The 13,757-nt window shown below is 39.0% G+C and overlaps 1 protein-coding gene across 3 annotated transcripts in view; it reads right to left on the bottom strand.

Annotated features, from left to right (window-relative positions):
• IL1RAPL2 (interleukin 1 receptor accessory protein like 2) overlaps positions 1 to 13,757 on the bottom strand; it is a 1,180,425-nt gene that overhangs the window by 480,959 nt on the left and 685,709 nt on the right. The gene's annotated exons all lie outside the window — the stretch shown is intronic.

Genomic DNA, 13,757 nt, shown 5'->3' with positions numbered 1-13,757 from the left:
TAAATTCTAGTCTTTTTGGCAAATCCTGTGCCCACTGCAATAAACTACCCTTTACCTATTAAGGTTAAAATATGATAGGTTTAACAAAAAAGAAAAAGACAGTACAAATCCCTAATAGTAACTTAATTTGGGTGGAAATGACTGAGAGTCTGTGATGAAGGCACGCTATTTTGTAGACAGGCCCCCACACAGACACAGATTATCTTTCGCAGAATTCCCTCTTTAAGAATAGTACTTTCACCACAATCCCAAGATGCATGCTAAAACAAGCATGATATGATCACCATTTTCCCCTAGTCTCTGTAGTCATTTATATATAGTCATAGGTTAGGATATAAGAATTCTAACTTGAAGTAAATAAAAGGGGAATGGCTCCCCCCAGTATATGCTTGAAACAATAGTCACTGTTGTGTTGTATGTTAGTCACTCAGTAGTGTCCAAGTCTTTGTGACCCCATGGACTGTAGTCCATCAAGCTTCTCTGTCCACAGAATTCTCCACGTAAGAATACTGAAGTGGGTAGCCAGCCATTCCCTTCTTCAGTAGATGCCATGAAATGTGAGAACCACATCAAAATTAATCATGTGACAAAGAATAGATAGATTAACCACAATTTTCAGAGTTACATAGGTGCAGGCATTTGTTAAAACTCATTAACAGGTATCAGATCAGATCAGATCAGTCGCTCAGTAGTGTCTGACTCTTTGCGACCCCATGAATCGCAGCACACCAGGCCTCCCTGTCCATCACCAACTCCCGGAGTTCACTGAGACTATATTTTATTCAATATAAACTATCACAAAGTTAATGTCAAAATAAATGAATGTAAGAAAAAACTACTTAGACATTATTTAAATAAAACTTAAATACAAAAATAGGTGCTGCCTTAAGCAAAGTTGAAGAATTAAATGGAAGTATATGGAAGAAAATTAGAAAATGATGTTTTAATTTACAAAAGTAAATAGCAAACTACTCAGGTTATTTAAAGCAAGGTTTAATTTACCCCAATTTGATTTACACAGCACTTTTCAGGTGCCTGTTGTATCTTGTAATGAGAGAAGAACACTTAATAGTCTACCAGAAATTGAGAAATCAGTCAGTGACACTAGAAATTGCCTCTTGACTCACAGTCATGGAATATACAGCCAGGTTGCTTAGTGTATTGAGCAGAAGACAGAGAAGCAGAACAGGGGAAAATGGTGTCTTCTCCTTTTCAAAGCTTAATGTCTATTGAATATGTCCAGCAAAAGAGTGCACATAAAATCCAAAATGACCTAACTCCATAATGACCCCTCATTTTCTTGGCTTCCTCCAACATAATTCACCAACTCTGTCCAATGTCTAGGCATTTCCCCTCTTCTAGGCTTCCATAGAACCCTGGGCAGACTTTTATCAGATATTTAGTCCACTGTTGTTGTTCAGGAACGAAGTCATGTCCGACTCCTTGTGACCTCGTGGATTGTGGCATACTAGGCTTCCCTGTCCTTCATTATCTCCCAGAGTTTGCTCAAACTCATGTCAATTGGGTCAGTGATGCTATCTAACCATCTCATCCTCTGCTGCCCTCTTCTTTTGCCTTCAATCTTTCTAAGAATCAGGGTCTTTTCCAAAGAGTTGGCTCTTCATATCAGGTGGCCAAAGTATTGAAGCTTCAGCTTCAGCACCAGTCCTTCCAATGAATATTCAGGACTGATTTCTTTTAGGATTGACTGGTTTGATCTCCTTGCTGTCCAAGGAATTCTCAAGAGTCTTCTTCAACACCACAGCTTGAAAGCGTCAATTCTTCGTGCTCAGTCTTCTTTATGGTCCAACTCTCACATCCTTACATGACTACTGGAAAAAACATAGCTTTGACTATACGGACTTTTGTTAGCAAAGTGATGTCTTTGCTTTCTAATACACTGTCTAGGTTTGTCATAGCTTTCCTTCCAAGAAGCAAGGGTCTTTTAATCCCATGGCTGCAGTCGCCATCCACAGTGATTTTGGAGCCCAGGAAAATAAAATCTATCACTGTTTCCACCATATATCTGCCATGAAGTGATAGGATTGGATGCCATGATCTTAGTTTTTTGAATGTTGAGTTTTAAGCCAACTTTTTCACTCTTTTCGTTCACCCTCATCAGAATCCCATGAACTGTTACATGTTACACTGTTACACTCACTATAACTACCTGCTAATTTTGTGAATCTTTCCCCAACTAGATTGTGAGATTCTTGAAGATAAGCACAATAATTTATTTATCTCTGAATCTCCTACATCTATCATGACACCTGGCACATAGGAGCATATAGGAAAACCTGTGATTGAATAAACTTTGTCATACCTGGACCTCTCACTAAAAAGAAACCACAATTCATTCAGCTGAACAAGCAAGAAGCCTAAGCATTACTTAAGAGACACCTGTTTATTGTTCTAATACTCCATATCTAATCCATCACCAAGTTCTGTTGATTTTATGTTCTAACTAGCCCCTCAAGTCTTTACTTCTCTCCATAGACACAACTTCCACCCTAGTCCAAGTTATGATCACCTCTAGCCTTGACTAGAGCAATCCCATCTATTCTGGCTCCCCTCCAATCCATTCTCTATACTGAAATCATTTGGTGGGAGGCATTGCACTTAAAGATTGACACTAAAGAGGCAATCCTTAGTGTGCCATAAAGGCCCCAGATTTTCTGTCCCCGAACCACTACTTTAGCCTTAGCTTGTTTTAGTGTCTTCCTCCCTCACTTCACTCCAGCCAGCTGCATTTGAACTTATTTTAGCCACTGATACTTACCTTGATCTCTCTACAGAACACACCTGCACATGCTGATGCTTTTGCCAGAAAAACCCTTTCTTTCTTATCCTAGCTAATGCCCATTTACACTCTGTATCCCTGCTTGACCTTTATTTCCTCTAAGAAGTCATTCCTGCCCACTCTGACTAGCTCACATCCCACCAATACATGCTCTTTTAGCACACGTACCTCTTTCCTTCATACCAGTTTCACAATTAAAGCTTCATACTTATTTCCTTTGTGTAAGGTGTGTTTCTCCCACTAGATTTGAAGCTCTTAAAGGTAATAACTGTGTATGACTTTGCTCCCCACTGCATTCCCAGAGCTTTGCACTGTTGTATAGTAGGATTTCAAATATTTTTTTAAATAAATAAAAAAACACAGCAATTCAGAAACAACAACAAACTAACATACATACTTTTAGGAATTTCTATCACTTATTCAACAAATATTCTTTCATCACTCTGTGTCAAGCACCATGCTACAGAGATAGAAATGCAAAGGGGCAAGATACATAGTCCTATTCTGAGGGAACTTACTGGCTAGTTTAATAAGAGGGTTATTTTTCTAACAATTTTATTTATAAAGTTGTATTTTTTGTTTTTTTTCAATTAATTTATTTTAATTGAAGGCTAATTAAAATATTGTGGTGAAAGAAAAACACCAATACAGTATATTTACGCATATATATGGAATTTAGAAAGATGGTAATGACGATCCTGTATGCGAACAGCAAAAGAGACACAGATGTAAAGAACAGACTTTTGGACTCTGAGAGAGAAGGCGAGGGTGGGATGATTTGAGAGAATAGCATTGAAACATGTATATTACCATATGTGAAATAGATCATCAGTCCAAGTTTGATGCATAAAGTTGTATTGTCTATAACTCAACTAAATTACTGATTTTAATGAGGAGGTTATTTGAAATTTCTGACTTTTAATGTATTATTAGAAGCTGCTGTGTTCTACACTGTGTCAAGTTTTTTTCTGCTCTTCAGCTGATTCCATCTGCCAAAATACTACACACAAGGGCGTGTGTGGGTGCATGCATGCTCAGTTGCTCAGCCATGATCAACTCTTTGCAACCCCATGGATGATAGACCACCAGGCCCCTCTGTTAGTAGGATTCTTCAGGCAAGAATATTGGAGTGGGTAACCATTCCCTTCTCCAGGTGATCTTCCTAACCCAGGGATTCAACCCAGGTCTCCTCCATTGCAGGCAGATTCTTTACCATCCAAGCCACTGGGGATGACTATTTTGCAGCCTCTTAAGTAAGTTAGTGATAGTAATAGTAGTATTATTTCCATAATAGTAGTATCAGTGGTAACAGTAGTATCAGTAGTATAGTATCAGTGGTAATAGTAGTATCAGTGGTAATAGTATTATTACTATAATAGTAGTATCAGTGGTAATAGTAGTATCAGTGGTAATAGTAGTATCAGTAGTATAGTATCAGTGGTAATAGTAGTATTATTACTATAATAGTGGTATCAGTGGTAGTACTTGTACTAGTAGTAATGGCCACAGGATCAGTAAATAATATTCATGACAACAGCAATGATAGAAATAGGTATCATTTACTCTGTTATCTCAAATTCTCCCAAGAATTCTGCAAGGTAAAGGTATACAAATAGATATAGAAATGCAGTCTTAGAGAAGTACAGTAACTTGTCCAGGCTCACTCAGCAAGTTACTGGTAAAGAAAGAATTTGAAACCAAATCTTTCTGACTTTAAATCCTATGCTCTTTCCACTCACCATACTTTCTCTAGAGCAAGGGAGACTGCTGGGGGTGATTTTCTCAATTCTGCTTCCTGGTATTTCCCTGCTAATAGACTGAAATGTTCATGACATAGTTCATAAGGTGATTTTGGAGTGCGCATAATCCCTAAGGAAGGAAGGGTGCATGTTTTTAGGATCAAACAATCTTTAGAGTACAAAACTGATTTGTGTACCAACCAAAAAGTGATAAACAGGGAGTTTGTTAGGACTAGTTTGAAAATTATCCTCTTGTAGCATACATTCTAAGAGTTAGTGGAGAATATAAGCTAATGGCTTCTGGAAAATGTCAAAAACCCATATATTTCCAGTTTTGCTTGAATAACTTTTAGAAACCAGATCAGCAGAAACTCTCTGAAGACTTTACATCAATCTGAGTTAAATATTTCAATTATAATGAAGATATCGATTAAATTGGACATAAAAAAAGCCTCTGAGGCAAGACTTAAGACAGAGTTAGGAAGGTCCTGTGGAGCAGCAGAAAGTGGCAGAAAGAAGCATTTTATTAGAATAAGTCTCAGCTTATCTACTCCCAAACTATGTCTTTAGGGTACATAAATTAACATCTCTGGGTTCTGCCACCTCATATAAAAAGATGAGAGGATCAGATCATATTCTTATTGAAGTCACTTCTAGCTTTTATCCCCTCCTGAAGCTACTTCTACTTCACAAATGTTACTGGGTAAATGAAAAGTCTGTGCAGCTAGAATTCCAAGTGAGTAGAAATCAGTCAAACAACTGAAAAAGAAGCCTCCAAGAATTAAAGAATATGTAGTTTACGGGGCAGTATAAATGCATGCTGTCTCTTGCAGAACTCTAAAGAAGTTACGTTGGCTACCTCTGCCATATCTTTCAGTCCTCCCAATCCCCAGATTGACATGGGCCAGTTGGTATTATGTACCTGCATGCTCTCAATAACCAATGTAACAGCAATTAGTATAGTGTCTTTCCAGAGAAGAAAGACTCAGAAAAACCTTCTTTAAATTGAGCTAAAATGAGGAAATACATGTGTTCATTTGTTTAGTCTCACTATTATATACTACAAGCTCAATTACAGCTGAGCGTTTGTCCTTTTAGTTCACTTCTACTTATTTAGCACAATGAGGATTTGATGAAATTTAAAAAATATAAAATATGCTGATTGTGTATTCAGGCTTAATAATCATGGAATTAGATAATAAACACTTGCTCACTTGCCCCAAAATGTCCTTTTCACCTTTCACCTCATATTGTAGACAGTATGAGTGCTCAGTCACTCAGTGTCTGACTCTTTGCAACCCTATGGACTACAGCCCACCAGGCTCCTCTGTCCATGGGATTCTCCAGGCAAGAATACTGGAGTGGGTTGCCAGTGCCCTCCGCCATGGGATCTTCCCATGGCAATTGAATCCAGGTCTCCAGCATTGCAGGCGTATTCTTTACTCTCTGTGCCACCAGTTGCCCTCATTGTAGACAGGAGGGAAATAAATTAAATAGTATTATGAAGATAATTTTACTGGCACAATATATAAGGGTATTGATATTAACAGATGTCTGGTTTTAGAAGCAAGGGGGATTATATTATTTAATTGTGATATTAAACACCTTTTATCAGAAAAATTCAAGCCCAATTATTTCACATGAAACTTTTATGCCATAGCTTATAGTGAAGCTATAAAGCCCTAAATTTCAAAATTGAGCAAATGACTCGGGGTATTGATCCCATATCCCTGAACATTATGATCACTGCCTTTCCATCTCAATTTCCCAGAATATAGTTGAAGAGAATTATCAGAAACTACAAGTAAACTCTGACACAAAGGATTCAAAACATTAAAATGAACTCATCCAACCCTAACACTAACCCAGCTATATCAAATGATTACTATAAGCCAGATATACAATTGACTGTTTTTTTCTAAACAGTCAGAGAGGATCAAGGCAATGTGCCCAGAAAGGAATCACCCTTCTCTGCCTGCAGACCCTATGCAGCTTGTCACTTAGGCTTCTGCATCTGGTGCTTCTCAGTAGTCTTGCGGGAGCACGGTACCACATCACGGAGAGCTTCTAGCTATATAAAGTTCTCCCAGTACCAAGAAATGATTTATGGACTTGAACTGATGAATTATTTTCCTATTTGACAGCCAAAGGAAGCCATTTAACTGCCTTTTATAAACCACCACTGATGAATCATAATGACATAAGGAATTGCTGGACAGGAAAAGGCCATTCTCTTTAACATGCTTGTCCTCAGGACTCATTTTCCCCTCAGCTTTGTCTCAGCAGCCTTTGCTCTGGGCTCACACATCATTAAAATGTTTTGCTGGCTGCAAAAGCTCATTTTTACAGACAACATTTGCTGTGACCACCTTAATTGACAAATTATTCCACATGATTGCATCTCGGTGGATGAAACAGTTTTGCCCAAAATACCAACCTATGTAGCCCTTAGGGCTACATAGCCCTAAGAGTTTATCATAGCCCCTAATTTTTAAAATTCATCCCCTGTAAATGAAGCACCCTATTAAAAATATCAATTTTTCTTAGACCATTTATCAGACTGCTTTCTTGTGTTAAATGGCTGTGAGGTCATCTTTGCAAGTGTTCTAGTAATAATGAGGATGATGATAATGATACTAATCATAATAATTAATATCATTTATTGAGTACCTACTATTTCCCAGACACCATTTTAAGTGTTTCTCCTATATTTTCTTCACTCGGCATAGATATTATACCTCTCCACTTTGCAAAAAGACAAAACTGAAATTCAGAAGGGTAAATGGAAATTCTCAGAATCACACAGCTACTAAGGATTTGAATCATAATTTTCTGGTTCTGGGTCAGTATACAAGGGAGCAAATCAAGTTTTCAGTTTTCCATAGGTCTTCCTTAGAATCTCTGTTTTGTTAAAATCTACTCTTTGTTTTGCTAAAATTTCTATGTGTGTTTGTGTGTTTTAACCATCTACATATAAGAATACTGTAGTCAAATCAGATCATAGTACTATAAGCAACACATGGTTCCATAAGCATTTACTAGTGGAAGGGCTCAGGCTTTGAGGAAACAATAGGCATCTGAATCTTCAAACTTGCATTATCATTCAGTTGTTGCAAAACACTGAGAAAATTACTTAACAACTCCAAATTTCAACTTCAGCATTTATAAAATGGGGCTAAGGTGACAATACCTCACAGGATTTCTTTCTTTCTTTCTTTCTTTTTTTTTTGATGCTTAAATGAGATCACATCTGTGAAAATACTGAGCCCAGCTCCTAGCTCCATAATTGCATTTTGTGTCTAAATGTCAAGATAAAACTTTGCAAAGGAACAAAGAATCTTAAAGAACATTAATTTAATTGATGAGACAAAACCTACACAAAGATGTCTAAGATAATAAATTATAAATTAGCATCAGACAGTGTGGTGAAAACTTTTACTAAATTGCCAGGGGAACTTAGGAGAAAGAAATAGGTGAATGTAAAATGAAGTTAACCTGTGAAGACTTCCTGGAAGAAGTCCAGAAGTGCAAATGTTTCCTGGCAAAGAGTATAAAGGCATGAAACAGGCAAACAAGCCAAAAAGTAAGGAGTTAAAGGCATTTATGGAGTGCTCTTGCGTGCAAGAGCCATGCAGGTAGTCCATCATGTTGCTTTAACAGCAAGGTTTTAGAACAAAGGTGAATTAAAATTCTAGCCCCACCACTTACTAGCTGTGTGATCATAAATGAATATCCTGAGGCTCCATTTCTTCCCTTATAAAGAAAATATCACCAACTTTTTTAAGGTTGTTGTGAAATTTGACTGATTGTAAAGTACACTGCCTGACACAGTAAATGGGCATTCTCTGAGCATCTACTCCACTCTGTTGAATCCTGTTCATGGCTAGTCTCCCACTGTTGAATCCAGTTCATGGCTAGTCTCCCACCATATCAAGTTTTGAGTCTTTATCCCTTTACAAGGGTAGCTTGATAGAATATTCTCAGACTTCTCAAACCACTGATTTCAGGTTAGCGGAGAGCAAGGTAGCTGAGAATCTCACAGGTGAACATAATGGAACTAGGGAAATCTGTGCTTACAGATCTCAGATACCTATACTTGTAAGAGTCATAAGGCACTTTCTTCCAAAGAACGCCCTCTCGTGCCCCTAACTCAAATCAGAAAAGTCAGCCAAGGAGTCATTGATCACCTCAGGTACTGGAAGAGAGCCACTGGAGCAGAACTGGCCTAGACTGGGCATGTTTGCCACATCCTGCGGCCACATGCTCTAACTTGCTCACCTCTAGCCCTCCAAGCTTGTCTCCTGTACAGCTACTTGTGAAATAATCCCACAGGAATGAATGCTGTCACAGCCCTTGACTGTGCAGAGAAACAGAAGTGCCTTTCTGCTGATGGGACAGTTTAACAGTGTTCGTTCATCTCCCTGTAGGGCATAGACACATGGCACAAACATTTTCCTAGGACAGAGACTAGAAATCTCTTTGAACCTGGCTGTCCCCAATAGGGTTAAGAGATAACACTGTGTCACGCATGTGCTCAGTCTCTCAGTCATGTCCAACTCTTTGTGACCCCATGAACTGTACAGCCCACCAGCCTCCTCTGTCCATGGGATTTCCCAGGCAAGAATACTGGAGTGGGTTGCTACTTCCTCCTCCAGGGGATCTTCCTGACCCAGGGATTGAACCTGCATCTCCTGCATCCTTCTGCACTGGCAGGCAGATTCTTTACCACTGAGCCACCTGGGAAGCCCCAGCTCTGTGTCATAGGTTGAGGCAAAGGGAGAGAAAGGAGAGACAAAATAAGAGTGGAAGAAGAGAAAGGGAAAAAATCAGGTTTTAGATTGATTCAAGGCCCTCCTTTCCACTAATTCTAAGTCGGCTTTTTCTTTCCTCCTTGTCCCTCAAGGTCATGAGTAGAGCTGACCTTGTTTCTAGAAGGAGCAAACAGCCACCTGCTGGGTATGAATTGTGGCACTCTGGGAAAGGCCGCCCATAGGCAATGAAAAGCTGCCAGAAATTCCCACTATTAGTCATGCCTGTGAGTTACAGGATTGAAGTATCTATTAACTTGCAAATATGTTTGCTTAGAAGGGAAACATTTTGGCCATAAGCAGTCTTGAATTTATTTCATTGAGATATTAGTCACCCCACCAGAAAGTGAGGGTCTGGGGAGATGGGATACAGAGAAGATAGGACATGAGGACATATAAAAGAGCCGGAGAGGGAAAAAGATGTCATTCGGGGTGGGTGGGGTAGGGTAGGAAAGACCAGGGTGACCCAGGAAAAGAGGGAGGCCTAGGAGGAAAGGTAAAGGAGCTGCTGCAAGCCGGTTTGGGTCATAAGACTTGTGCACCTGCGACTGCAAAAGAACAGTCAATTATGAAATGCACAGTCAGTCATGTGAAAGTTCCCTTAATGTAGCCAAGAACTATTGACTGCTGAGGTCTTACCTCATTAAGTCATAAAAAAGGTATAAATGAGATATATTCCCATGTGATAATCAGGATACCGACATTCAGAGCATGCTAACTGGCTGCTCAGATGGAACAGGAAGGAGAGAGAACACACACCAGTGATTTGTTCCCCTCTGTGCTTCACATGCCACCGCTTCAGGGCAGCTCTAAGGTGGGTGCTTTATCCCCAGGGCCCTTCATTTATCTGAAACATTTGAGACCAACTTGCTTCATCATCTAAATTGCTCTTCTCTGGAAGGTGATCAATTTGTCAGTACCCCTCTTGTAGTATTACATCCATAAATTGTGCCCTTCACTCTCCACTTGGATTGACCAGTCTATTGGATCCTGTGATTAGGACAGCTTCTGAGTGCTATTCCCATTTAGTCTATTAACTGTTCCCCAAACCACTTAAAGATTTTTTTTCCCCATTTGTTGCTGGAAATGGAAATAGGGAGCAGAGTCTGCACCAGCCAGTCAGTCACTTGTTTAAAAGTGCTACTGAGTGAAATCCCTTAAGGCAAAGGTCACGAATAGGCAGTCTCCAAATAGAATTTAGCCCACAGGCATATTTTATTTGAGCTTCCATAGTGACTCAGATGGTAAAGAATCTGCTTGCAGTACAAGAGACATGGGTTCAATCCCTATCTGGGGGATCAGGAAGATCCCCTGGAGAAAGGAATTAACCATTCCATTCCAGTACTCTTGCCTGGAGAATTCCATGGACAGAAGAGCCTGGCAGGCTCTATGGGGTCACAAAGAGTCAGACATGACTGAGTGACTACTGCTAACACTACTACTACTACTATAATGTTTTATTTGGTCCACACAGTGCTTAACAAGCAAGGGATTTTCACACAAAAATCCAGACTTCTAGCATATCTTCAAAAATTAGAGAGCCTAGCAGCACTGGATCCTCAATTTCATATAACAGCAATCAGACAGGGCTGAGTTGGTACTGCTAAGACTCTCCCCAACTTGCCCCTCCCTGTGGCTTCACACAGTCACTCAGGTAGATGACCTGCCTGGCTGCTAGAAGCATTTAAGTATTGATTAGGGAATTTCCCCTTCACTGGCTTAGATTCAGCCATCAGCATTAAATGCTTTTCCTTTTACAGAAGGAATTGAATCAGAGCTATTTCTTCTTAAAGCCAAAACAGTGGATTGGCAAATAAGCATTTAAAATAACAGGTTATTTCAGGGATCCATGGGCTACCTTGGTGGTGCAATGCAGGAATCCATCTGCAATGCAGGAGACAGGAGTTCAATCCCTGGATCAGGAAGATCCCCTGGAGAAGGAAATGGTAAGCCACTCCAATATTCTTTCCTGGAGAATCCTATGGATAGAGAAGGCTGACAGGCTACAGTCCATGAGGTCACAAAGAGTCAGACAGGACTCAGTGACTGAACATGAACGTGCACAGAATACAGAATACCATAGACCTGAGCTCTGAAGCACCATCTTTGGAGTTCTCCTTGGGGTACATCTCTTTTTCTTCTGGCTCAGAACCCAGGGTTAAGGGACTATGGACAGTAGGGTAAGATAGGAAAGTATCGTGTTAGGAATCAGAAGATAGGGGTTCTAGTCCTCACTATGCCATTCACCAGCTCCTGGCCCAGGGCAAATGGCTTAAACACTCTGAGCTGAAAAAATTAACTCTGCTGAAAAATATGAATAATGATAACAACAACATTCTTTGCTGCCAACTCTATAAAGTTCTGTGAGAAATAGAATGAGATCTCAGAAGTGAAACTGTTTCGAAATCATAAAGTTCTCTACAAATACAAAGTTGTCTTATTTGTACCCAACTGAAGCCATCATCAATGAAATAAACACCCAACCCATCCATGCTACATATAATGTCTGAGTACTTACTATGTGCTCAACATGTGGGGACATGGAAAAGAATCAGTCAACAAATCCCTCCTTAAGGAGCTTAGAGACTAGTTGAGCAAATAAGATAAACAACAGAAAACAAGATTATAATTGTAACATAAAGTTAATGCCTGTTAAGTATCTTATTGGAACTGTTAATATTGATACAGTCATCAGTAGGATGCCAATAGACTAGGTACTTACTTGACTACTCACTTAACTTTTTTATTTTTTGCATTTTGTTCTATGAAACAGCATTCTCAGATACTCTCAACCAGGGTAAAAAGGGTTATGTGGTCTTAAAAGTTTAGAAAATTATTTAGAAACAGTTTTAAATAATTATTTAATTTAACTTAATAATAATTTAAATAAGTATTTAAGTTATTCAATTATTTAAGTTATTAAATAATTATTTAGAAAAAGTTTTCAAAAATTATAATACATATTAGAATATCATATGCAGTAAGATGCCTCAAAATGCCTTGCAAAAAGAAAAGCCATATAAGTTTGACCCAGCAGATTAACACATTGCCACAGAACCTCTCTCTATTCCCCTCTCGTCCTTTCCTTTCTCTCTGAAAAATAACTACTAAAATCTCTTAGAATTGGAGCTCCATAGAATACAGTTGGAGAAACACTATTTGTCCTAATGAACACATTTAAAGTTTTCACAAATTTCAAAGGAAACATAATTCTGTTCCTACCCATCTCCTTCAAGAACCACATTAGAGACTTGGATCTTGCATTCCTGGTTGCACAGAGTAGGCCCTGATTTATGTGATAATTATTATCTACATACTGAATCAATGTTGTTTAACTATACTATTCTCCATTGATTAAATAGAGAATAATTAACTTGAAATCATTGCCGTAACTGCAGTGAATCTTAGTGGATTCCATTTTTTCTCAACATGGATTTTCTATTAACAGGGTCATATGGCACCAAAACATACAGCTTGGAAAATTCCATCTTTGGTATATTCTTATTTCTCCTGGCACCACACTGTTACTTGTTTTTCTCCTGGTATCATCCTAAATTCTGAGTTAATTACACCATTACTACTGATCTCATCTAAGGTGCTCATTGACAGCTAAGGATTAAGCTCCAAAATGTCAAGTGTATTCTTTCTGGGGTTATCTAAATTCAACCTGAAGGAGGAAACAGACAGAAGAGGCTTTATCTTGAAAGCAGGACTCCATCTTGGGCTGGACTGTGGACTTTGAGCTATATGCTCAGTATCAATGGAAATAACATACCAACTGGAAAACCAGGCCCCCAGAAGGAAGAGTCCCAGGGCTAGTACCTGGACTCTCTGTCACCTAAAAGAATACCCTAAGTATCTGTGTAACCGAATAGAATCATAAATTCTATCTATACTTATTGGGGTATGACCACAGGCCTATTGATAATTGTCCACTGTTAACTACCTAGGCTTAAAGCATATGAATCACAAGTTAACTTTGACTCTATCTTTCTTTTCCCTTTGTTCAGACTAGTTTCAGGGAATTTGGGGAGGTGGGATTGGGCACGTACACTTAGGGTATATAAGGTTTTCACAAAAGCTGGTCGGGGTCCTTGGCTAAGAGGAGACTCTGCCTTGGGCCCACTGGTGTAACAAACTGCACTCCACTATCTGCATTGTCCTTCTGAGTGAGTTTGTTTCCCGGAACACATGGCTACAACAAACGAGGGACTTATTGAAGACCAAACAGTTAATGTCCAAAAAGGACATCATAGTAGAATGGTGCACAGTGTGATCAATATTTTGATATATGTTTCAATGTACATAATACATATTGATGGATGAAATTGTATGGTTACTCTTTGGTGATGTTTGAAAAGTTATATTTGAGAGTTAGAAAGACCTAGATTCATATCTGTACTTGGCCCA

The sequence above is a fragment of the Bos grunniens genome, chromosome X (genome assembly GCF_055505025.1).
Source record: "Bos grunniens cultivar Pamir isolate PY7600 chromosome X, Bosgru_T2T1.0, whole genome shotgun sequence".
In the NCBI taxonomy this organism is placed as follows: domain Eukaryota; kingdom Metazoa; phylum Chordata; class Mammalia; order Artiodactyla; family Bovidae; genus Bos; species Bos grunniens.
This window is presented reverse-complemented; position numbering and strand designations above follow the sequence as displayed.